The 25730-nt window shown below is 45.4% G+C and overlaps 1 protein-coding gene across 5 annotated transcripts in view; it reads right to left on the bottom strand.

Annotated features, from left to right (window-relative positions):
* NDUFAF6 (NADH:ubiquinone oxidoreductase complex assembly factor 6) overlaps positions 1 to 25730 on the bottom strand; it is a 169774-nt gene that overhangs the window by 141213 nt on the left and 2831 nt on the right. For 3 of the 5 annotated variants that reach the window (XM_063709381.1, XM_063709380.1, XM_063709382.1), the window contains 2 exons: positions 19902 to 20086; positions 2577 to 2674 (listed from right to left, as the gene is read on the bottom strand). The gene's annotated coding sequence lies outside the window, so the exon portion shown is untranslated. Of the gene's footprint in view, positions 1 to 2576; positions 2675 to 19901; positions 20087 to 25730 lie in introns of those variants that run through there. The other 2 variants (XM_063709383.1, XM_063709384.1) reach the window with 2 other exon arrangements.

The raw sequence follows: 25730 nt of genomic DNA, 5'->3' as shown, positions 1-25730 counted from the left end.
AGCACCCCTGTCATTCAGGAAATTACAAGGGTTTAAAAGCTCTGTGCCAGGGACTGGGGAGGAAAACCACATATATGTTTTATTATATCATAATGTCACAGAGCTTTTCAGGGTTCATTGCCCACTACTCCCCAGAACAGATATTCCCTAGACTAAACTGTTCATCAGTTAAGTCAGAATTTCAAGTTCAAAAGCTTCAAAAGCAGGAAGCCAACAGTGCAGCCCTCAATCTGAAGCCAAAGGCCTGAGACCCCCACAGAAGGCCACTAATGTAAGTTCCAGAGTCCAAGGGCTGAAGAATCTGGAGTCTGATGTCCAAGGACAGGAGGAGCGGAAGCAAAACATCTGGTACAAGGAGAGAGAGAGAGAGAGAGAGAGAGAGAGAGAGAGAGAGAGAACCCAGCAGGGTGCTTATGCCCCTTCTTATGCCTGCTTCATTCTAGCCAGGTCAATTTTTTTTTTTTTTTTTTTTTTTTTTAGAGACAGGGTCTTGCTCTGTTGCTCAGGCTGGAGTGCAGAGGTGTGATCATGGCTCACAGCAGCCTCAATGTCCCAGGCTCAAGCGATCCTCCCACCTCAGGTCACCTGAGTACTATGAGTACCAGGGCTACAGTTGTGTGCCACCACACCCAGCTAATTAAAAAAATTTTTTTGTAAGGATAGGGTCTCTTTTTGTTGTCCAGGCTGGTCTTGTACTTCTGGCCTCAAGTGATCCTTCCACCTTGGCCTCCCAAAGCGCTGGGATTACAGGCATGAGCCACTGCACCCGGCCCATGTCAATATTTTTATGTACTTTTTATTGTAGTAGAAAAGCATAACATAAAATTTACCATCTTAACCTTTTTTTTTTTTTTCTGAGTCAGGGTCTCACTCTGTCACCCAGGCTAGAGTGCAGTGGTGCAATCATGGCTCACTGTAGCCTTGACCTCCCTGAGTTTAGGTGATCCTCTCACCTAGGTGGGACCACAGGTGTGCGCCACCACGCTTGGCTAATTTTTGTATTTTTTGTAGAGATGGAGTTTTGCCATGTTTCCTAGGCTGATCTCAAACTCTTGGACTCAAGCGATCCGCCTGACTGGGCTTCCCAAAGTGCTGAGATTACAGGCCTGAGCCACTGTACCTGGCCTCTGAACCATTTTTAATTGTATGGTTCAGTAATATTAAGTACATTCGCATTGTTGTGAAACAGATCTCCAGAACTTCTTCACCTTGCAAATCTGAAACTCTATACCCATTAAACAACATAAACAACAACTTCCCTTTTCCTTCTCCCCAACCTCTGATGACCATCATTCTCCAAACATCAGTATTTTTTTTTTTTTAGGTGGAGTCTTGCTCTGTTGCCCAAGTTGGAGTGCAGTGGTGTGATCTTGGCTCACTGTAACCTCCACCTCCCAGGTTCAAGCAATTTTCCTGTCTCAGCCTCCCAAGTAGCTGGGACTACAGGCACCTACCACCGCACCCAACTAATATTTTTTTTTTTTTTTTTTTGAGATGGAGCTTTGCTCTGTCACCAGGCTGGAGTGCAGTGGCGCGATCTTGGCTCACTGCAACCTCCACCTCCTGGGTTCAAGTGATTCTCGTAACTCAGCCACCCAAGTAGCTGGGATTACAGGGATGTGCCACCATACCCAGCTAATTTTTGTATTTTTAGTAGAGACGGGGTTTCACCACGTTGGCTAGGATGGTCTCAACCTCCTGACCTCGTGATCTGCCTGCCTCTGCCTCCCAAAGTGCTGGGATTACAGGCGTGAGCCACCGCACCCGGCCCAAACATCAGTATTTTTTTTTTTTTTTGAGACAGAGTCTCTGTCACCCAGGCTGGAGTGCAGTGGCACGATCTCGGCTCACTGCAAGCTCCGCCTCCCGGGTTCATGCCATTCTCCTGCCTCAGCCTCTCTGAGTAGCTGGGACTACAGGCGCCCGCCACCACGCCCGGCTAATTTTTTGTATTTTTAGTGGAGACAGGGTTTCACCGTGGTCTCGATCTCCTGACCTCGTGATCCACCTGCCTCTGCCTCCCAAAGTGCTGGGATTACAGGCATGAGCCACTGCACCCGGTCCAAACATCAGTATTTTTAAGCTTCTCAGATATTCCAATGTGCAGCCAAAGTTGATTTCTTGTGCTCAGAAAACTAAAGCAGGGAATTATATCCACAAAATGAGAATGGGTGGCTGTAAAATAACAGCACATTATAATTAGAAAGAATTAGCAAAAGATGCTGAAAATAAAATACATGTAATTTTTGGAAGGAAAAAAATCAATAATGCTGTGAATATCAGGCTAGACACGACCATGAAGGCAGTCCCTTCAGATGCCTCACTTCCTAGCACTCATTCAGCCTCTTTCCTCCCACCTGTCCTCTCACCCTTTCTCTAACCCAATCCTAGACCCTGTGAATGTAGTTAAAAGAGCATCATAACAACAGTCTTCCAACCAAGAGCAACAAAGGAAGCTTCCAGGAGGCCAGCAGCTGCAGGTCACAGGGTTTCTGCAAATGTGTTCTTTCTAACTGCTATAGCTCCCCGCTGCCTGAGGCTCTGCTGGATTCTGACTCCCAGCATGGGAGACTCACCTGCAACTTTCGTTGAGAGTACATGGGGAGGGGCCTTGGCAGGAGCAGTTCAGTAGACATCTCACCATACCATCATCTCTTTTCTCCCCAACCTCCACCTTAGATTTATAGGAATATAAAATCTGATTAAAATAGCAATTAGGACAGCTTTAAAGGGAAAAATAAGCTCAAGAAAGCCACCTGCTGAATGTGAATGAAAGGGGATCCTCCAACCCACCCACACCTGCCCTCTGTCTCTACCTGGCCCTAACAGTTACAGGGGGTGGAGGAAGACTCGCTCTATCCCAGGGGCAACTCAGCATTGGAATGAGACAGTGGGAACTGGCAAACACATGACTTGGTTCAGGCTCCTCCAAGTGGTTATGTTGGTGGGCTGAGAAAGGAAGAAGCGAGGAGCTGGTGTTTTGGAACCTCGCAGATCTCGGTTTGACTTCCTGGGCTGCTACTTGCTTACTTGTTTTGGGCCAGAAGGCCTTGGGTTTGAATCTCAGGTTGACTCTTGGACAAAGATCTACAGGTGTGGAAGTGAGCACCACGCCTCTAGCTGGACAGGCTTCTGAAGCTGGCAGGCTATGTACTTCCTACATATGGGGAAAGGGACGTCCTTTGAGACCCCCTTAACAAGGAAAGGCTTGGCTACTGATACACTGGGAGCGGATGGACTACAGGCTCCAGGTACCTCTGCCCACAAGTTCCTTAGCATCTCTCCTATGGCACTCTACCTCCTGACAGCTTCCATGCCAGGTGTGATGCTGCTTCCTTCTTCATCAACACAGCCTCATTGCTCAGCATATTGCTGCCTAAGCTGCCCCAATTCCATGGGGTTCCTATCTGCAGCATCAACAAATCCTGAGGGCTTGAGCTGGGGAAGGCATTGAAACAAACGGCTATAACATCCTTCCCTTCTTCTCCATACTGTCTGCAATATCTTGAAAGCTGGAGAACAATATACCCCTTCCTAAATGCCCAGGAAGAGAAGAGATTGGAAAATGGAGCTCCTGGGCCCAGTCTTGCTGGGGGCAAGTTTCTTTGAATCAGGAAGGTAGGTGAGGTAAAGGCCAACTCACTGTCCTTCCCTCGCAGGAAGCCATGTCTGGTCCATATTTTTCTGTGTCTTCCACCCCTACCACCTACCAGGTCTGTTTTACTGTGGTTTTTTTTTTCCTTATAATAAAGATAATTAAAAAAAAAAACAGATTTGGCTCTAAGTAGACACCTGCTGCAAAGGGATGAGGAGATGGTATGGCCACAAGAGCTGGTCAGTGCCCTGAATGACCTTCCAGTTCCTGACTAATGGCCACCGTGCAGGGTGGTATGATGTTCCTGCTCTAACCTTGAGGACTGGCTGAGTGGCTTTCTGGAGTTCCCATAAAGACATTATTTGTTTTCCTCACTTTCATGAACACCCTTATCTTAGTTGGTTCAGGCTACTATAATGAAAATACCATAGACTGAGTGGTTTATAAACAGCAGAAACTTATTTCTCACAGTTCTGGAGGGTGGGAAGTCCAAGATCAAAGATTCCATGTCTGGGGAGGGCCTTTTTTTTTTTTTTATAGAGACAGGGGTCTTGCTGTGTTGCCCAGGCTGGTCCTGAACTCCGGGCCTCAAGTAATCCTTCCACTTCGGCCTCCCAAAGCACTGGGTTTGCAGGTGTGAGCCACCACGTCTGGCCAAAGGTCACTTTCTTTTTTTTTTTTTTTGAGACAGAGTCTTACTCTTGTCGCCCAGGCTGGAGTGCAGTGGTGCGATCTTAGCTCACTGCAACCTCCGCCTCCCAGTTTCAAGCGATTCTCCTGCCTCAGCCTCCCGAGTAGCTGGGACTAAAGGTGCCCGCCACCACACCCGGCTAATTTTTTGTATTTTTAGTAGAGACGGGGTTTCACTGTGTTAGCTAGGATGGTCTCGATCTCCTGACCTCGTGATCTGCCCGCCTTAGCCTCCCAAAGTGCTGGGATTACAGGCGTGAGCCACCGCACCCAGCCCAAAGGTCACTTTCTGATTCATAGTTGGGCATCTTCTCACTATGTCCTCATGGGGGAGAAGGCATGAGGGAGCTCTCTGGTGTCTCTTTCATTTTATTTTATTTTATTTTATTTTTTGAGACAGAATCTCACTCTGTCACCCAGGCTGGAGGTCCTATCATCTCCATTTTACGGATAAGGAAAAAATACTGAGACACAGTGAAATTAAGTAGCTTGCTTAAGGTCACACAGCTAGGGAGTGGCAGAGCCAGGATTTGAACCCAGATAGTTTGCCTTCAGACATTTCAGTCCTAATCACATGGTAATTATTGAGGGTTTCTCTTAAGAAATGAGTATTTATTAATTTAGCTAGTTAGAGACAGAGTCTTGTTCTGTCACCCAGGCTGTAGTGAAGTGAAGCTATCATAGCTTACTGGAGCCTCGAACTCCTGGGATCAAGCAATCCTCCCACCTTGGCCTCCCAAAGTGCTGAGATTACAGATGTGAGGCACCATACCTGGCTAAGAATTGAATATTTATTTATTTATTTATTTATTTATTTATTTATTTTTGAGACAGTGTCTTGCTCTGTCGTCCAGGCTGCATGCAGTGGCACAATCATGGATCACTGCAGCCTCGACTGCTGGGCTTAAGCAAGCCTCCCACCTCAGTCTCCCGAGTAGCTGGCACTACAGGCATGCACCACCATGCCTGGATGATCTTTTTTTTTTTTTTTTTTTTTTTTTAAGTTTCAGTAGAGACAGGGTCTTGCTACATTGCCCAGGCTGGTCCTAAACTCCTGAGCTCACACAATCCTCCCACCTTGTCCTCCCAAAGTGCTGAGATTATAGGAGAACTGAATTTTTAAATTGTACTTAATTTTATGATCAAAAACTCATTTTCCTTTAGGTTGGTCTTTGATCTATTTTAAAGATCACATTGTGGCCGGGTGTGGTGGCTCATGCCTGTAATCCCAGCACTTTGGGAGGTTGAGGCGGGCAGATCACTTGAGTTCAGGAGTTAGAGACCAGCCTGACCAACATGGCGAAACCCCATATCTACTAAAAATACAAAAATTAGCCTGGTGTGGTGGCACACGCCTGTAATCCCAGCTACTTGGCAGGCTGAAGCAGGAGAATTGCTTGAACCCGGGAGGCAGAGGTTGCAGTGAGCCAAGATCGAGCCACTGCAATCCAGCCTTTGCAATGGAGCGAGACTCAGTCTCAAGAAAGAAAAAAAAAATCATGTTGTATCTATTCTTTGCTCTCTAAATCTGCCTTGCTACTCCATGGACCAAAACACTTAAAGAATAACCTGGTTGGACTTTTCAGAAAGTAGCTTTCTAGGAGAGCTTTCTCTCTGACACTATCAGAATCTTTGTTTTTCTGATTTAGCATTTATTAAATAACTACAGTTTGATAGGTAAAGGAAGCAAGATGGAGGTAACACTGCCAGAAAATTTTAAAATGCAGCTAGTTGATTTCCAGCTACCAACTGCATCATTCTTCAATTTGCAGATGAGTCAGAATTCTTTTTGAGACGGAGTTTTTTTTTTTTCCGCTCTTGTTGCCCAGGCTGGAGTGCAATGGCACAATCTTGGCTCACTGCAACCTCCGCCTCCAGAGTTCAAGTGATTCTCCTGCCTCAGCCTCCCGAGTAGCTGGGATTACAGGCGCAAGCCACCACACCCTGCCAATTTTTCCATTTTTAGTAGAGACGGGGGTTTCATCATGTTGGCCAGGCTGGTCTCGAACTCCTGACCTCAGGTGATCCACCCGCCTCGGCCTCCCAAAGTGCTGGGATTGTAGGCATAAGCCACCGTGCCAGGCCCAGAATTTTTAAAATATATGTGAAATATACATAAAAGAGTCTAGAAATACGAGGTGTCATTCTGTCATCTCCACCTGCGAGAAACCTGAAAATAGAGGCATTCCCACTGGCCCAATCCTGACACTGCAGCAGGAGCCTCCAAGCTAGTCATTGCCAAAGAGTGGGGCTCAAGAAGTAACCCAAGATGGAAGAAGCCCAATGATCCATCTGGAGTCACTCTGGTGGTTCTGAGCAGAGGCTGGGCAGAGGCACTGTTACACCAAACCACTTACAGCAGGAAGTTAGGCAACAATATTGTTTGGGAGTATCAGCTTCATTCTATGAATTCTATTAGCTACACCCTGACTTTCATTCCTTTGGAGTCAAGGCCATCTTTACTGTAGCACTGGGGTTTCCAAGAACTCAACTGACAGCTAAGTACGCTCCAAAATTTCCTATTGCCTCTGGGCAGCATCACTGAAGGCCCAGCTGTGTGGTCAACATTTACCTTGCAGGTGTGTTCATTTCTGCTGTGATATTTTTGGATTCCAATTATGCTTATAGCTTTTGAGGCTTAATTGTTTACTCACACAGAATAGTTTTTCGGATCATAGATGCAAACTCTTCAAGGGAAGGACTTTCTGAATTATCTTTATACTCCCAGGACTTGGCAGAGAAGCCAGCACAGAATTTAACAAAGTTGTGCTGGCTCATGCCTGTAACCCTAGCACTTTGAGAGGCCATGGTGGGAGGATGGCTTGAGGCCAGGAGTTCGAGACAAAGGTGTGCTGCATGAAAGAATGGTAGCCAGTCTTCCTGTGTGATGCTGAGGGAACATTTTGGTGAGTTTCCCTTTTTCTAGAAATATGTTCCCATAGGTGAGAAGAAAAGGTATATACAATTTACAATCCTGCTTTTTAAAAAAGTTAATATGATATAGGCATTTTCCTGTGTTACCATAAATTCTTCCCAAGCATTTTTGGTATGTGCTTGATTAATATTCTATTGTATGAATGTGTCATACTTTTCTAAGCCAGTCTCCTGGTGTTCAGCATTTTGATTATTTTCTGTTATTTTTAATTTTTTTTTAGAGATGGGAACATGTCACCCAGGCGGGAGTGCAATGGCAAGATCATGGCTCACTATAACCTCGAACTCCTAGATTCAAAAGATTCTCCTGCCTCAGCCTCCTGAGCCACTGGGATTACAGCTGTGAGCCACCATGCCTGGCTATTTTCTGTTGTTAACTATTATAAACAGAATTGTGACTAGCTTTTTCATTTGCATTTTGGCTTAGTTTCTTAGGATTCCCTGACCTGGAATTTCTGGGTTAAATGATATTAGTAACTTTTTGCTAATTCGATAGTTGAAAACACGTCATTTTATGTTTTTTTCCTTCTTCTTTTTTTTTTTTTTTGAGACGGAGTCTTGCTCTGTCACCAGGCTGGAGTGCAGTGGTGTGATCTCGGCTCACCGCAACCTCTACCTCCCACGTTCAAGCGATTCCCCTGCCTCAGCCTCCCAAGTAGCTGGGACTACAGGTGCGTGCCACCACACCTGGCTAATTTTTTGTATTTTAGTAGAGACGGGGTTTCACCATGTTAGCCAGGATGGTCCTGATCTACTCACCTCGTGATCCGCCTGCCTTGGCTTCCCAAAGTGCTGGGATTACAGGCATCAGCCACTGTGCCCAGCCCATCTTAAGGTTTTAATCTGTATTTCTTTTCTTGCTAATGGTGCCAGTTTTCTTTATCTTTGTTTACTAGTTGTAGTTTCTCCTTTTCAAACTGTCTGTTCATGTCCTTTGTCGATTTCCTGGTAAGGTCTTAGCATTTTTCTTATCAATTTGCATGAGTTTTTTTCCATTGTAAAGATCCTAAGCCTCATTATATTTACTGAAAACAATTTACCTCTTTCTGTATTCTGGGTTTTATTATAATGTTTGGTTATTGATATCAATATATTCTAATTTTGCATAACTTAGTGTTTTCCCTTGTGCTTTGTTTCCAACTTTAAAATTATCTTATTTAGAGACAGGGTTTTGCTCTGTGAACCAGGCTGGAGTGCAGTGGTACGATCACAGTTCACTGCAGCCTTGAACTCCCAGGCTCACCTGATCCTCCTGCCTCAGCCTCTTGAGTAACTGGGATTACAGACACGCACCACCAGGCCCAGCTAATTTCCCTTCCAAATCCAATATTGTCCAGCTGCTGACCTTATGACTTTGCAAGCTGCTCTCTCTAAAGTAATCAATGACCTTCTGCTACTTTTCAAATCCAGTGGCACCACTTGACCCTTGGAGGCATGTGAAAGGGCAACAGCACCTCTCTTCTTGCTCTCCTAGGTGGACCCTATTGGTTTTCTCCCTAGAATCATCTACCCTTTGTCATTGGTTTCTCTTTCTCAGTTTCCTTTGCCTGATCCTCCTCATCCTCTTATTTCCAAAGGTTCCAGGTGCTCCAGAGCTCATTCTCCATTAATACTTATTCCCTAGGTGATTCATCTCATCTAGTCCTCTGTTTTTAAATGGCAATTTGATCCTGATGCCTCTCCAATTTCTATTGCCAGCCTCCACCTCTCATCGGAACTCCAGACTCCAACTTCTTCTGCAACATCTTCACTTGGCTATCTAACAGGTGTTCCAAACTTAACATGGTCAAAATCTTGATTTGCTCTCTCAGGTTAATCCGCCCCACCTGAGCAAATGGCATCCTGACCTTAGAGATTCTTATTCTGAAAGGCTTGCAGTCATCTTTGACTCCTCCTTCTGTCCCACCCTAAGTCAATCTTTCGGCAAATCTTATCAAATATATCCAGAACCCAGTCACTCCTCCCCACCTGCATCAACATGACTCCATGATTTCGCTCTCTCTCCCCTGGGCCACTGCAGTAGAATCCCAACTGGTTTACCTGCTTTTACTCTCGCCCTTGGTACCATCTGCTGCCCACATCGTAGATTTTTAAAAGTAAAGCAGATCATGACATCACACCCCTGTGCAGAACCTTCCAGGAAAGTCTCTACCATCTTCTCTAAGTCTCTTCGTGATCCCACCCCACCTCTCTGACTTGGTCTCCTCCCTTGCTCACTCAGCTCCAGGCACCTTGGTTGTGTGATTTGTGAAAGACACCAAGCATGCTCCTGCCTCAGGGAGCTTGCACCTGTTCTTCCCTCTGGCTGGAATGCTCTTCCGCAGATGCCCACATGGCTTGCTGCCCCGTGTGCCAGGTTTTACCTAAATGACGTTTCATAATAAAGGCCTTCCCTTACTCTGCGTTGATTTTCTTCCTAGCACTTATCACCCCTGACATATGATATACATTTGTTTATTGCCTGTCTCCACTGACTAGAATATTGTGGTAAGCAGTCTCAAAGTGGTTCCCCATGATCTGAACTTCCTGGTATTCATGCCCTTATGTAATCCCCTCCCCTTCAGTGTGGCCTGGACTTATTGGCAGTAATTCAAAATAAATAAAATATGGTAAAAGTAATGGGATGTCACTTCTGAGAATGTTTTACAAGAAGACTGACTTCTCTCTGTTCCTTTCCACCCGCAACTCCCAGCCCAGTAGAGATGTCCACGTTGCAATGAGCTGACATCTCTGGCCAGTAGCCAGCAGGGACCTGGGGCCTGCCAACTACCATGTGAGTGAGCTGGGGTTGAAGGCTGAATCCTCCCCTGGTTGGCCTTAAGATGACTGTAGCCCCAGCTGACATTTTTTTTTTTTTTTTGAGACAGAGTCTCGCTCTGTCGCAAAGGCTAGTGTACAATGGCGCAGTCTTGGCTCACTGCAACCTCTGTCTCACAGGTTCAAGCGATTCTCCTGCCTCAGCCTTCCAAGTAGCTGGGATTACAGGCACATGCCACCACGCCTGGCTAATTTTTTATATTTTTAGTAGAGACGGGGTTTTGCCATGTTGGACAGGCTGGTCTCGAGCTTCTGACCTCAAGTGATCCACCCACCTCGGCCTCCCAAAGTGCTGGGATTACAGACGTGAGCCACCGCGCCCGTGGGGCAGTGGCTGACATTTTGATAGCAGCCTTATAAGAGAACCGAAGCCAGAGGCACCCAACTAAGCCCTGCCCAGTTTCCTGACTCACAGAAACTGTAAAATAATAAATACTTGTTGTTTTAAGCCTCTGAGTTTCAGGATAATGCAACAGATGACTAAAGGATCTCTGTCATTATCTCTGGCACCTAGAAAAAAACCTGGCACACAGTAGGTACTCAGAAATATTTTGGAATGAATAAATGAATTTCAGGACTTTTTCTAGGAAGATGGTCAGTCTTGCTGTGGATGATGTGTGCAAATGTGAATCCTGGAACTGCTTCAGCCACTCCATGGCCATTTGTGAGGTCAGCCTGAATGCAAGGCCAACACAGAGGGGCATATCCAAGAAAACAGTGAAGTTGCAAAGCCAGAGCCCCAACAAACACATCTGCCCTACCTGTAAATTGTTTTGGCTACTTTATCAAAGTTTAAGCTAGTTTGGTCTCAGCTTTCAAGAACTTGTAACTAAAAGCATCCTAATGATTACACTTTTCATGGCATCATTTCCTTTTTCTCTCTCTCCGCATGTTCCTTTTTTTCTTTCTTCTGCCTACCCCCTTATGGTAGAGATTACAATGGTCTATCCAGTTTCCATTCCTTTCATTCCTTACCAAGGGAACCTGATTTAGTTGGTCCAGTGAGGGGCCTAGCTAAGAATTGCATTTCCAGCCTCCCTTGAAAATAGTTCTAAGTTTTGGCCAATGTAAGCAGAAGTTATGTAGTGAGTCTCCTGGAAAGACTTCCTTAAAAGCAGCCCCACTTGGCTGGCAGACACCTTTTTCCTTTGGCCTCTTCCGCTTTCCTGCTGCCTGAAATAGGATGATGGGACCTAAAATGACCGTTTTGTGAAACTAAAGCAAATTTGAGGATAGGCCACACACACTAAGTATGGTGGAAGAAAAAGAGAGCCTGAGTGTCTAATGAAGCCAAGAGTCTAACCCTGAAAGCCTCACTGCTGAACTCTGTGATGAGAAGAAACCAATCCTAATCTTATTCATTGCCTTTCTGTTATTTATTTATTTATTTAGAGACAAGGTCTCACTCTGTCACCCAGGCTGGAGTGCAGTGGCGCAGTCACAGCTCACTGTAGCCTCAAACTTCCGGGCTCAAGCAATTCTCCCACCTCAGCCTCCCAAGTAGCTGGGACCACAGGCGCGTGCTACCACACCTGGCTAATTTTTTGACTTTGTGTAGAGATGGAGTTTCACCATGTAGCTCAGGCTCAGGCTGGTCTTGAACTCTTGAGCTCAAGTGATCCTCCTGCCTCAGCCTCCCAAAGTGCTGGGGTTACAGGCACGAGCCATCATGCCTGGCCGTCCTTCCTGTTACATGTATAATAGTTTAACATCAACCTGACTGATATAAGCCTTACATGTGAAGTCCCCAGGGTCTGTCCCTGTCTTCTTTCCCCCGCATGCTCTCCCCAGGTGATCTCATCTGCTCCTGTAATTTAAGAATGATCTCCTTTATAAGGACTTCCAAACCAATGCCTGTACCTCATGAGTATCTCCCAAGCTCCAGACTCAGAGTCTTGAGTGACTCCTATATGTCCCAAACTAGATGACACTTAGAAGCATACTAGGAAGCAAAGCATGGGTTACAGATTATGGAGCCAGCTGGCTATAGTTTCCGATCCTGACTCACTTTCTGAGTAACCATGGGTGAGCAAACATTATTTCTCAGCCTTTGTTTTCTTATCTCTGAAATGATCATAAAAACATTACTTCATAGGGTTTTTATGACAAAAATATCTCTAAAACAGTAATGGCATATAACCAGTGCTAAATACATTGAGTTCTCTCCTACCCCATCACCTGTCCCCATCCCTGTCCATATTCCCAGTCTTCTGACTTCTCACCTTCAGGTAAATGACTTTACGAACTACCTAGTCTTCCACGCTAGACATCTTGGAATCTTCTTCAACTTCTGTCATTTGCCATCATTCCGTCATGGCCAATCGACTAAATTCTGTTGAGTTTTTATCCCAGAACCGTGACCTCGCTTTCCTACCTCCATTGCAACTCCTGGCTTGAACTCTTATTAGCCCTTGTCTGGCTTATTCCTATGGCCAACCACAGCCTCTTCACAACTTAATCTCCCACCCTTCTACCAAGGTTGTTTCCTTAAACATAAAAACAGGATCATGTCTCAGCATAGCTTACTGACCTTTCCTGACTTGTGTGGCCCTCAGAATAAAATCCAAATTCCAGAAGCAGTCATCCAAGGCTGTCCATCAAGGCCCTGACACCCTCCACCCTGTCCCAGCCTCTTCTTCCTCATTCCCCGGGGACTCACCATTCTCCAGACAGATCAGGCCCTTTCCTGACTGTCTTTGCACCTGTTGGAATGTGTGTATACTGCCCCTGGTCCTTTAATTATATCATCACCTTCAATATGTATATGGCCCAGTAATTGTTTCAAAGTTTAATTTGTTTTTCTCCCTGCAGTTCCCCTTTTTCCTGTCCCCATTCTAAAAGGATCTGTTCTCAGCCTCAGGGCCGACTGGGCAGGATGACCACAGAGTTGACTGCAGACTCTTCCCTTTCCTGGCTCTTATTTCCCAAGCCCTAAGCTCACTGAGGTGAACAGAGCTTGAGGTGAGGGTCTCTGATGGAAACAGTGCTAGAGGGAGGGATTTCCCTCATACCAAGAAGAGATCCTGGGCCTGAGAAGAGGAAAGAGACATCTCTGGCGCCCATCAGTGGCAGGGATCTATACTATCCTTTCTGGATGTATCAGGCACTGGGTGGAAATTCCCATGGTCCATCAGGGAGATGGAGTGTGATATAGTTTGGATATTTGTCCCCTCCAAATTTCATGTTAAAATGTGATCCCCACCAATGTTGGAAGTGGGGCTTAGTGGGAGATATTTGGTCACAGGGGCAGATGATTCATGAATGGCTCGGTGCCATCCCCTTGGTGATGAGTGAGTTCTCATTCTATTAGTGCACATGAAATTGGGTTGTTCAAAGGAAGCTGGCACCTCCTTCTCGCTCTCTTGCTCTCTCTCTTGCCATGTAACATGCCTGTTCTCCCTTTGCCTTCTGCCATGAGCAAAAGCATCCTGAGCCCTCACCAGAAGCAGATGTTGGTGCCGTGCTTCTTATACAGCCTGCAGAACTGCGAGCCATATAAACCTCTTTTATTTATAAATTACCCAGTCTCGGGTATTCCTCCTTTTTTTTTTTTTTTTTTTTTTTTTTTTTGAGACAGGGTCTCTCTCTGTTGCCCAGACTGGAGTGCAGTGGAATCATTGTAGCTCACAGCAGCCTCAACCTCTTGGTCTCAAAATATCCTCCTGCCTCAACCTCCCAAGTAGCTGGGACTACAGGCATGTGCCATCATGCCCAGCTAATTTTTAAATTTTTTTGTAGAGATGGGGTCTCCCTATGTTGCCCAGGTCGGTCTCAAACTCCTAGGCTCAAGGGGTCCTCCCACCTCAGCCTCCCAAAGTGCTGCGATTACAGGCATGAGCCACCGTGCCCTGCCCAGGTATTTCTTCATAGCAATTTAAAAAGACTAATACAGGGTCCTACCGCCAGGGTTCCTACGTCACAGAAACAGCAGCACCAGGGACTGAAGGGCCCTTCAGGCTAACTAAGGCCACAGAATTTTAGCACAGCCTTGGGTGCAGGGGGAATCCCCAGGAAGGACTAAGATGACTTTCCCACAGCCCTAACAGGATGAGGGCTGAATGTGAAAATGAAGTTGAATGATACGATAATGAAATGGGGTATTTATTGACCTGCTGAGCTTGTGCACTGAGCTTCTTAACTGCTTGAGAAGCAGGCCTCCACCTGTCTTCCCCAGCTACTGCCCTGTTCTCCCTAAATGCCCTCTGCTCTCTGGCTCTTGCCTTTCGGCTCCAGATGTCTGGCTCCCTAGACCTGCTGTCATGGGTATTTGCCAACCTTCACAATTTCCCACCTGGTTCTTTGGACTTTTGAGTTTCCTGAAGTTGGCTCTGCAGGCAGCTTGAGTTTTGGAATCCTTTATTACCTAGTTAGATGTCTGGCTACAGCCCTTGTTCCAACCCATCTCCAGCTGAGCCAGCCTCTGGCCCTCAAGGGTAGAAGAAAGAAGGGACTCAAGCACAGAAAGCTTTTTTCTCTTTGCTTCCTGACATAACTGTATTCATCCTTCAAGTCCTTTTTCATATGTTATCTCCTGGGATCATTCCCTGACCTCCTTAGGTAGGATTCCTTTTCTGGGTTTCCATAGCATTTTGTTTATACATCTGTCCCCTCACAGTGCATTCTTCATATGTTTATATGGTGGTCTTTCCACCTTGACTATGAGCACCTTGGGGGCAGGACCCCTGCTTCATTCACTTAGCACAATGTCAGCTACAGAGTAAGCCTCAAAAATGCTTGTTAAATGCCATTTTTCATGCAGTCTCCACACTGCCACGTACTCTTCTTTTTCCAGCCTTCTTTTTCTCTGTATCAATAAGACATGCCTTTGGCTGCAGGTAATAGAGAGCCTGACTGCAGTGATTTAATAGTTAGCGACTTTTTTTTCTCACACGAAAAGGAGTTTGGGCCAGGTGTAGTGGCTCACACCTGTCTGTAATCCCAGCACTTTGGGAGGCCGAGGCAGGTGGATCAGTTGAGGTCAGGAGTTCCAGACCAGCCTGGCCAACTTGGTGAAACCCCGTCTCTACTAAAAATACAAAAGTTAGATGGGCGTGATGGCGGGTGCCTGTAATCCCAGCTACTCAGGAGGCTGAGGCAGGAGAATCACTTGAACCAAGGAAGCGAAGGTTGCAGTGAGCTGAGATCATGCCACTGCACTCCAGCCTGGGCAACACAGCGAGACTCCATCTCCAAACAAAAAAAAAAGAAAAAAAGGAGTTTGGAGGCCAGGTGCAGTGGCTAATGCCATAAAAGCAATTTGGGAGGCCAAGGTGGGAGGATCACTTGAGTCCAGGAGTTGGAGGCTGCAGTGAGCTATGGTCGCACCACTGTACTCAAGCCTGGGAAACAGAGTGAGACATTGTCTCAAAAAAACAAACAAACAAACAAACAAAAACAGAAGTCTGGGCTAGGTGTGGTGGCTCATGCCTGTAATCCCAGCACTTTGGGAGGTCAAGGCAGCCGAATTACTTGAGGCCAGGAGTTTGAGACTAGCCTGGCCAACATGGCAAAACCCCATGTCTACTAAAAATACAAAAGTTAGTCAGGCATGGTGGCACATGCCTGTAATCCTAGCTACTTGGGAGGCTGAGGCATGAGAATTGCTTGAATCCAGAAGGCAGAGGTTACAGTGAGCCAAGATCTTGCCACTGCATTCCAGCCTTGGCTATAGAGCAAGACTGTCTCAAAAAATAAAAAGCAGTCTGGAGGTAAGAAACCTAGGACCGTCAGAGACCCAGCCTCCTCCTGTCTTTCTATCCTGTCCATTTTAATGTGCGGAACATAAGGTGGCTGCTGTGCCTCTGAGCATTGTGTACCTGTTCTGGGCAGGAAGAAGTAGAAAGGGTGAAGAGCCAACTCTGTCCCTTTTCATCAGGAAAGCACAGTTGTCCTAGAAGACTTCTGCTGACATCTCATTGGCCGGAACTATGTCACATGGCCACCCCTAGCTGGAAGGGAAGCTAAGAAGGGGGAAGGCAAAGGACAAAGTGGAGAAGTGTGGGTGTGAATGAGAAAATTCTTGGGCCTCACTCCAGACCTACTGAATCAGAAATGCTGGAGACGGGCCCTGGCAATCTGTGATACAGCAAGCCCTCCAGGGGATTTTGATGCAGCTGACACTGGAGAATCATAGCAAAATATGAAGGCCAGTATTATGGTAGGAAAAAATACTGGACTAGAATTCAAATCAATTTCTTGGTACAAGTTTTGTTATGGCTAGCCAAGAGACCTTAGTTTTCTGTCTATAAAATGGCAGTAATAATGGTTGCTCTAGGCCGGGTACAGTGGCTCATGCCTGTAATATCAGCACTTTGGGAGGCTAAGGCGGGTGGATCACGAGGTCAGAAGTTGGAGACCAGCCTGGCCAATATGGTGAAACCCCGTCTCTACTAAAAACTACAAAAAAATTAGCCAGGTGTAGTGGTACGTGCCTGTAGTCCTAGCTACCTGGGAGGCTGAGGCAGGAAAATCGCTGGAACCCGGGAGGCGGAGGTTGCAGTGAGCTGAGATGGTGGCACTGCACTCCAGCCTGGGCGACAGAGCGAGACTCCGTCTCAAAAGAAAAAAAAAACAACAATAATGGTTGCTCTGACTTCATTCTCTGAATTGTTGTGAGGACCAATTTAAACAATGCAGATGAAAACATGTTGAAACTGTAAGTCATTAGATAATTGTACTGATTTAAAATGGTAAAAGTTCTTATTGAATGAATGAAAGGTTGGATGGTACTAAGGAAGGAGGAGAAGTTTTGTATGAGGTAGGCCTGGAGTTCAAGGACAAAAATGAAATGTGAGAGAGTGTAGTGGTGAATTTTATGTGTTAGTGGAGAACACTGATGAATAAGAGAAAAAATTTTCTAATTGGGACCGAGTGGTTTATTTTGCTTCTCTGTATTGTTGGTCAAAATTCCAAAAGAATGATAGTCTCTTGACACTGTTTCTGTGTTCAGAGATTATTGCATATAATTAATAAAAGGTGAAAAATGTCTATGTGCTGGACTTTTAGAGTTTTGGTCTCTCACAAGATGTTTTCTTGGGTAATAATTATAGAGCAATCTTGCAATAGCCTTGTCACAGTTTATGTAGCTGATGTGTTGGGCAGAGTGCAAATGCCTGGGAAAAGCAAAGCTACCCGTAAAAGGTATGAAGGGTTTGTTCGAAAAGTTACAACAGTCAGGGACAAAAATAGAAATTGAAACCACAGACGTTCAGAATACACTGTTATCAAAAACAAATGTTTGCAGCAGCTCCAGTGGTTGCTGCTACAGGTGGTTTCCATGAGAGGAAAGAGGACATAGACATACATGGTTTCAAAACAAACACTTTGGAGGATAATGAAATGGAGCATTTAGCAGAAAGGTTGGTAAGAAGATGTGAAACAAATGAAAGGGATTTAGCGTTCTGCCACTTGGAATAAAAGTACTGAGATGTCATTGTCTGTGCACCAAGCAAGGCGTCCATCCTTTATTGTATTAAAACTGCTCACTCGATTCCTTGTTCATTAGTTCCACAACAGCCACCCATATAACAGACATGGAGCAGTTTCCACCGGATGAACTTAGACAAGTCATCAGCTGCTAACGAGGCACCAGGGAAGTCCCAGTCATATCTACATTTGCCTTCAGATAACCTTTACGGGTTTGGAAATTGCCATGATGAAAATAGCAGAGTCGTACTGAAGTTGGGAGTTTGACCTGTCTATTCAGGTGAAAACCACAATGTCAAGAAGGAAATGTTGGCAGCTGTGTGAAAGCACCAAAAACCAATGAGTTGCACGTCTTCAATGCATGAAGTATACAGCATGTCAATTTTATCTCTATAAAGCTGCTACCAAAAAAAAGAAGGAAGTGTTTTTAAGGCAAAGATCTGGTGACACAGAGGCTATGCAGTAGCTAAGAGACTTTGTTTGTATATGTCTTGGTTAAGTTTGTCTGCACAAAATGTGAAGCCAAGGTTTACTCATTGATCGATCTGTTTAACATCTGGACTCGGACATGCAAGTGCTGTGATAAGAGAGTTTGTAGAAGTAAAATCACAAAACCACGTGATCCTTGGTGCTGGGGACAGACAATATAATCTGCACATGAAAAGCTGATGAAATGTAAACATCCGAAACTGGGGGGGACCCAAAGCCAAGGTCAGTTCATACAAATAGGCCAAGCCAGGCATGGTGGCTCATGCCTATAATCCCAGCATTTTGGGAGGGCAAGGCGAGAGGATCACTTGAGCCCAGGAATTCGAGACCAGCCTGAGCAACATAGTGGGATCTCATCCCTACAAAAAATAAAAAAAATAAAAATAACAGCCTGGCATGGTGGTATGCACCTGTAGTCCCAACTACTCAGGAGGCTGAGGTGGGAGGATCACTTGAGCCCAGGAGGTAGAGGCTGCAGTGAGCCATGAATGTGCCACTGCACTCCAGCCTAGGAAACAAAGCAAGACTCAGTCTCTAAAAAAAAAACCAAAAAAACAAAAAGCAACAACAAAAAAATTGGCCAATGCTAAGTCAGGGATTCAAAATATTCAACCACCTTTGGAACTGGACTTTCTGAGGGTGTTTTAGTTGTCAATTAGGCAAATGGAGTCTTATCTGTTTGTCCTCTTCCCCTTCCAAGAACCCATTGACCTCCTTCCTCCTCTTCAAGCCTTGAGTACCTAGTATGTAGGTAGCCAGGACAGCTGTAATTTGATATGTGAATGTGTTTCCTCCTTTACATCCTGGGAGATTGTTATGGTTACTGCTGCTCTCAAAGACAGGAATTGAAATGCAGCTTGGTTGGACTGGAGAGTCTCAGAGTGAGGATTCCTGAGGTCAAGTGCCAGCCCCATCACTCACAGGTTATGTGACCTGAGTAAGTCATTGGATACTTCTTGATCCCATCCCTTCTCAGGTACTCAGGCTTTGCTACCGCAATCACCTCCTCTCTCCCGCAGCCAGTTTCAGCTTCTCTGCCATATCATTCTTACCAGCAATACCAGTAGTTGTAATTCCTCCCATAGTAAAAGCCCAAAGTAAAGACAAAACCTCCCTGTCTTCCCATTCACATCTAGTTCCACTTTGATCCTTTGCTTTCCTTTACAACAAAATTTCTAAGAAAATAATTGCTTAGTGTTATGGGCTGAATTGTGTGCCTCGCAAATTCATATGTTGAAGCCCTAATCCCTAGCACTTCAGAATGTGACCATACATGACTGGGCGCAGTGGCTCACGCCTGTAATCCCAGTACTTCGGGAAGCTGAGGCTGTCAGATCACCTGAGGTCAGGAGTTTGAGGCCAGCCTGGTCAATATGGTAAAACTCTGTCTCTACATGGTGGTGTGTGCCTGTAATCCCAGGTACTCAGGAGATTTGCTTGAACCCAGGAGAATCCCAGGAGAACTGCTTGAATCCCAGGAGAATTGCTTGAATCCCAGGAGAATTGCTTGAACCCAGGAGGCGGAGGCTGCAGTGAGCTGAGATCATGCCACTGCACTCTAGCCTGAGCGACAGAGCAAGATTCCATCTCAAAAAAAAAAAAAAAAAAAGAATGTGACTATGTGTGGAGATAGGGCTTTGAGACAGGTGATCAACAGGTCATTAGGGTGGCCCCTAATCCCGTATGACTAGTGTCCTTACGAGAAGAGGAGATTAGGATGCAGACAACACAGGCAGAGCATGTGGGCACAGAGGGAGAAGACAGCCATCCACAAGCCAAGGAGAGAGGCCTCAGCAGAAACAAGCCCTGACAACACATTGATTTTGGACTTCCAGCCTCCAGAACTATCAAGAAAATACCTTTCTGTTCTGTAAGATGCCCAATCTGCAGTTCTTAGTTATGGCAGCTCCAGAAGTAAATATATTTAGACCTTCTATGTCTGCTTCCTCACCTCCAGTCTCTCTTTCTTGTGATTTTCCTCCTTCTTTTTAACCTACTCCAGTCAGGACTCCATGGCCACCAACCACTCCTCACGAACTGCCCGTGCCGAAGTCACCACTGACCACCATCTGTTGTGCTGGACCCCTGCTGACTCCAGTAGGGCTGGCACCATGTCAGAGAGGCCGAAGAAGAGACCTGGAGACAACAAACGAGACATAGGGTTTGTTGGATGGATTTACAAACAGGGATGGTCCAATGGCGCTGGACAGGAGCACCACCACCATTTGTAAAAAGCATGCAGTTTGTATGGCATTTTCACTTAGCGACCTCCACCTAGCAACCTTCATTTAACCCCAAACAAAGAGCCTCTTTCCCCTGTACAACCCTCATTCCAAGAGGTGGCCCGGGGGTTCAGATGTCCTTCATGAATAATGAGTGAATTTCTGGGTTGGCTGCTTCCACATTCCTCAGCTCGTAACTCCAAACACACATCTTCTTAGACTACAAGGTCATTCTCAGGGTATGTGTAAGTGAAGTTATTGCTATCAATACATCTGCTGTAGACCATCTTGCTGGATCTAGAAGCCACCTCGCTGTTCTCATTGTATCTGGCTTCTCTGCAGGTGGTCACACTTTCCTTCCAAAGACAGTTTCAGTACTTGGATCAGGCCACCACGCTGTCTTATTTTTCAGTCACCCCATTGGCTGTCCCTTCTCACTCTTCTCGGCTGGATATCCCTTATCTTCTTTCTTCTAAATGTCAGAGCCCTGGGCCCAGCTTTCAGCCCTTTCCTCTGTCCATAATCTCTCCCTAGCTCCTTGATCCAGTTCTATGGCTATAAATATTAAAGCTGATAAGTTGCACATTTACATCACCACTCCCACCTCCTCTTTGAGCTCCAGACCCAAATATTCAATTGCTCTGGAACTTCCACCTGGATATAAAAAGCATTTCAAGCTCAGTGTGTCTCCCTCATCCTTTGTTTCTCCCCATTTTTTTATTTTTTGAGATGGAATCTCACTTTGTCGTCCAGACTGGAGTGTAGTGGCATGATCTTAGCTCACTGCAACCCCCGCCTCCCAGGTTCAAGTGATTCTCCTGCCTCAGCCTCCCGTGCAGCTGGGATTACAGGTGCATGCCACCCCACCTGGGTAATTTTTGTATTTTTTAGTAGAGATGGGGTTTCACCACATTGGCCAGGCTGGTCTCGAACTCCTGACCTCAAGTGATCCGCCCACCTCAGCCTAACAAAGTGCTGTGATTACAGGCATGAGCCACTGCGCCTGGCCCCCATTCCCTTTAATAGTATCATTATTCACAGTGGGAGATCAGAACCCCAAGCACCATCCTTGATTCTCTTTCTCTCACATTTCACATCAGTCCACTAAGCAGCCTTATCGTCTCTGTCTTCAAAATAAATCTTCATCTCAGTCATTCATTTACCTCCCCCTCCACTGCTGCCACCCTGGTCCTAACCCCACCCTCCATCCTCTGACTCACTGCATCTTATTTCCCTGCCTTCCATCTACCCACTACGAGTGTTTCCTACACAGTAGCCAGGGGGATTCTTTTGAAATTATTGAATCCTTTCATTTCCCATCACATTTTGAATGAAATCTAGACTTTTCATTCTGGTTTGCATGTTCCCTCCTGACCCAGACCCTGCCCACCTCTCTGATCTGGTCTCCTTCTCCAGTCTCTTTCCCTCACTGCACTCTGGCCACACTGCTGGTCCTCTAAGCACCCCTGTGGCATGGTGGGGCCTTCACACTCACTGTTCCTTCTGCTACTAGTCACTGATGAGAGCTTCACAGAGCTTGCTTGCCCCTTTCATCATGCAGGGCTTGGCTCAGAACTCACCTTCTGGAGAGGCCTTCCTTGACCCCCCAGCTCATATAGCACTTGCCCAAACGCTGGAAAACCCAGCACGCTCAGGTTACTCTTATGACCTTTTAATAAGCTCTTACTATAGTGCCAAGCATTGTATTAAATGCTTACATGCATTATCTCATTAACCTCGGAACCACTGAAGGAGGCATTCTAATCATCCCCATTTTATGCAACAGGAAATGGAGGCTAAGAGAGGTCAAGCCTAAAGTCATTCAGCTTGCACTAAGGTCTGATTCTAGAATTAGGGCTCTTAACCATTAGATTCAGCTGATTCAGCTGCTTCTCACTTTAAATTCTGTTCTGAGTTATGGATTACATGGCTTCCAGGAGTTTAATTTACAGGACTGATTGGTTTCTATTGCACTTGTGTTTGAGCAGGTAAAGTAACTCAGGTGTATCAGTGTGTGCTAGGGAGGGACTTCTTTTCCAAACTATGGTTTTCAACATTCACATAATACAAAATGCAGGTTAGGGAGGCACAAATTCAAGCATAGGTCAAGACCACCTCTGTGGTTTCTACTTATAGACTTATTAAAGAAGATGAAGATATTTTGCTGTTGATTTTATGGTTTGAGGGGGCTCAAGTTCTCAGAAGTTATTAAAGCTTTTAAGCATTTTTCCTCTTATTTTCTTTTAAAATCCTATTTCCTTTTCATCTATTTGGGGTTCAAAAAAGGGAAATAGATAAATAAATAACATCCTATTTCCACATGGTGATTAGAGACAAAATACTTCAAATGAGAAGCACTATAGTTTGAACGTGTTCCACAAAGTTCATGTGTTAAAAACTAAATCCCCAATGCAACAGTGTTGACAGGTGGACCTTTAAGAGGTGATTAGGTCATGAGGGCTCTGCCTCATAAAAGGATTAATGCTGTTATCCCAGCAGTGGGTTAGTTATCACAGGAGTGGATGCCTGATAAAAAGGATGAGTTTGATCCCCTTCCTCTCATGTGTGTGCACATGTTTTCTTGCCTTTCTGTGGGTCTGTCGACCTTGGATTTGCCAGACTCCACAATTGTAAGAAATAAATCTCTGTTCTTTATGAGTTACCCATTCTCAGGTATTCTGTTATAGCAACACAAAATGAACTAGGACAAGAAGGGTCTATGTGCTGGTAAGAACACACACTTACCAAAGACCTACATGTGCCAGGCACCTTTCTGCCTTTATTGTCTCTCTGAGCTGGTATTATTGTCCCTCTTTTACAGGTGAGGAAACTGAGGCACTTAGAAGATAAGCAACTGTCCCCATTCCAGAGCAGGAACTCCATAATTATCTGTTCTTTCCTTCCTTACCAGACAGCACAGAGTGTATTTATCTCCAGCATGCAACAGAATTGATTACCTGAGGCCCATTCTGTGAGACCTGTTCTCAGGGCTCTACAATTTAGTTCCACGTTATAATAATAAACACAAAAAGTGACTTCTCAGAGATCTGTGGCCCTTTCCGGAAGTGTTGGAAAAACCAAAAAGACAGCAAAGGAATTCAAAGTTCTACAGCTCTTCAGCTTGTAAACCTATGGGTCTGGTCAGGTCACCATCAGATACCAGATCATGCCAAATCCTCAGTTACACTGTGTAGCCTGAGAACAGCACTGCTCTTAAGCACAGCAAGGACTCTTCTACCTCAGGCCTTTGCACTTGCTCTTCCTGCTCCTGGACCACTCTTCTATGCCCTTTGGTTCTCAATGCTCAAATGCCACCTCCTCAGAGAGGCCCTCCTGACCACACTACCTCCCCACCAACTTCTCTCTAATCCTTTACCCAGCTTATCTTTCTTCACAGCACCCATTAAATTATATATTTACTTGTTTATTGTATCTCCTCTACTAGATGGAAGGTTCTTGAGGGCCAAGACTTTTCTGTTTTGTTCACTGCTGTATCCCTGGTGCCTGGCATAAAGTGCTCATTAAATAACTGTTGAATAGGTCAGGTGTGGTGGTTCATGCCTGTAATCCCAGCACTTTGGGAGGCTGAGGCGGGCGGATCATGAGGTCAAGAGATCAAGACCATCCTGGCCAACATGGTGAAACCCTGTCTCTACTAAAAACACGAAAATTAGCTGGGCGTGGTGGCACACGCCTGTAGTCCCAGCTACTTGGGAGGCTGAGGCAGGAGAATCTCTTGAACCCGGGGGGCGGAGGTTGTAGTGAGTGGAGATCACGCCACTGCACTCCAGCCTGGCGACGAAGCGAGACTCCATCTCAGACAAAAAACAAAAAACAAAAAAAAAACAAATTCATCTTGCAAAATGTAATGGATATTTAAGAGAAATAAATGCCTACTCCTATCAAAGAGGAATAAAGCAGGAAAAGAGGCCCCGAAAGGATACTATAGAAATAAAAAACCTTGCCTTGGATGATCAAAACGTTTAGGCCTGGCTTTGCCAAAGCCATGAGAAACATGGACATTTAAAAGCATAAATTCATCTTGCAAAATGAAATGGATACTTAAGGTAGTTCATTCATGCAAAAAGAAAAAAAAAGAATCCAATAAACGAGTTTTCCTTAAATAGGTAGATTACTTAGGCAGTGTGTGGCTTATGTAAGTAGTAACCATATCATCTGCATCCTTTTGAGAAGAGCAGAAAGGCACTTGCACTCACGCTGTCACCCTAACAAAGCAATTCATGGTTACAGACCCACCTCAGGTTTCCTCTGGCATATGCGGACTGTTGGGCAGTGCCCAGAAGTAGCAGTGTGAGTGAAGAAGTCGCTTTGGCAGCGGGAGTTACAAAAGCCCTTTGCTCACACACTTCAACTAATCTCTGACAACCGCCCCAAGAACGAGTCACATCTGCCCCACACAGTGCACCTCTTCAAGCTTCATGGCTCCTTGGAGCTAGGGTTGTGTATGAAGGGCCATTCTGTATCATGTCTCTAGACCATATCCAGTAAGGGATGACCTTGCTTTCTGCTCAAAGGTTTTTTTTTGTTTTTTTTTTTTTTGAGATGGAGTTTCCCTCTTGTTGCCCAGGCTGGAGTGCAATGGTGCGATCTCGGCTCATGCAACCTCCGTCTCCCCGGTTCAAGCGATTCTCCTGCCTCAGCTTCCCGAGTAGCTGGGATTACAGGAATGCACCACCATGCCCAGCTAATTTTGCATTTTTAGTAGAGACAGGGTTTCTCCATGTTGGTCAGGCTGGTCTTGAACTCCCGACCTCAGGTGATCCACCTGCCTCGGCCTCCCAAAGTGCTGGGATTACAGGTGTAAGCCACCGTGCCCAGCCTCTGCTCTAAGTTTTAATATAAATAATTGGGTTACCTGTACATTCAGCCAGAAACTAAGAAGCCTTGAAAGGACTTTCCAGAAACTAGAGAAAATACTCTAGGCCTGAAGCGATCATTAGTTACAATCCAGCGCAGGCTACCCCACCTCTTGGGGACTCCCCCTAGCACTGGTTACTGAATGAAGGGGGCCCACCTCCTTTTCCTTTCTGCTGCCTCAGCCAGCACACAGACCCTTTTTATTTTAAGGATTTTATTTCTAATCACTACGTGGAAATAGGGTTAAACAAACAGACAAACATACAAAAGTCACAAAGGTTGCAGGGTCTTAAAAAGCTATTACACTTATGGCCCTGGAATAATTCTTGACTCCTTTCTGAGATGGTAACTGGCAGCCCAGTTAAACACCTGTTTTCTGTTTTTATTTCAGAAAGCAGAAATCACAGAATCTCTTGCTTCTTTGTTCCAGGCTTTCTGGAGACCCAGACAGACCCTTTCTTCCCTTAAGACAATAGATGTCACTGGAATGCTAAGTGATTGTTTATCTAAAATGCAATTTTAAAAAATTCTTGTCTTTCCCAGACACTTGGCAACATGCTGTGTCCATGGTAGAAGCCCAGCAGATCCTAACTGTTGATGGGTAGATAGAAAACGACCTAAGTGGACTTCACTTTGTGATTCTCCTCAGTACAGACCGAACAACTTGTTGCTTTGTGTTC

The sequence above is a fragment of the Gorilla gorilla genome, chromosome 7 (assembly GCF_029281585.2).
Source record: "Gorilla gorilla gorilla isolate KB3781 chromosome 7, NHGRI_mGorGor1-v2.1_pri, whole genome shotgun sequence".
Taxonomy (NCBI): domain Eukaryota; kingdom Metazoa; phylum Chordata; class Mammalia; order Primates; family Hominidae; genus Gorilla; species Gorilla gorilla.
Note: the sequence above shows the minus strand (reverse complement) of the source record. Positions and strands in the feature narration are given on the sequence as shown.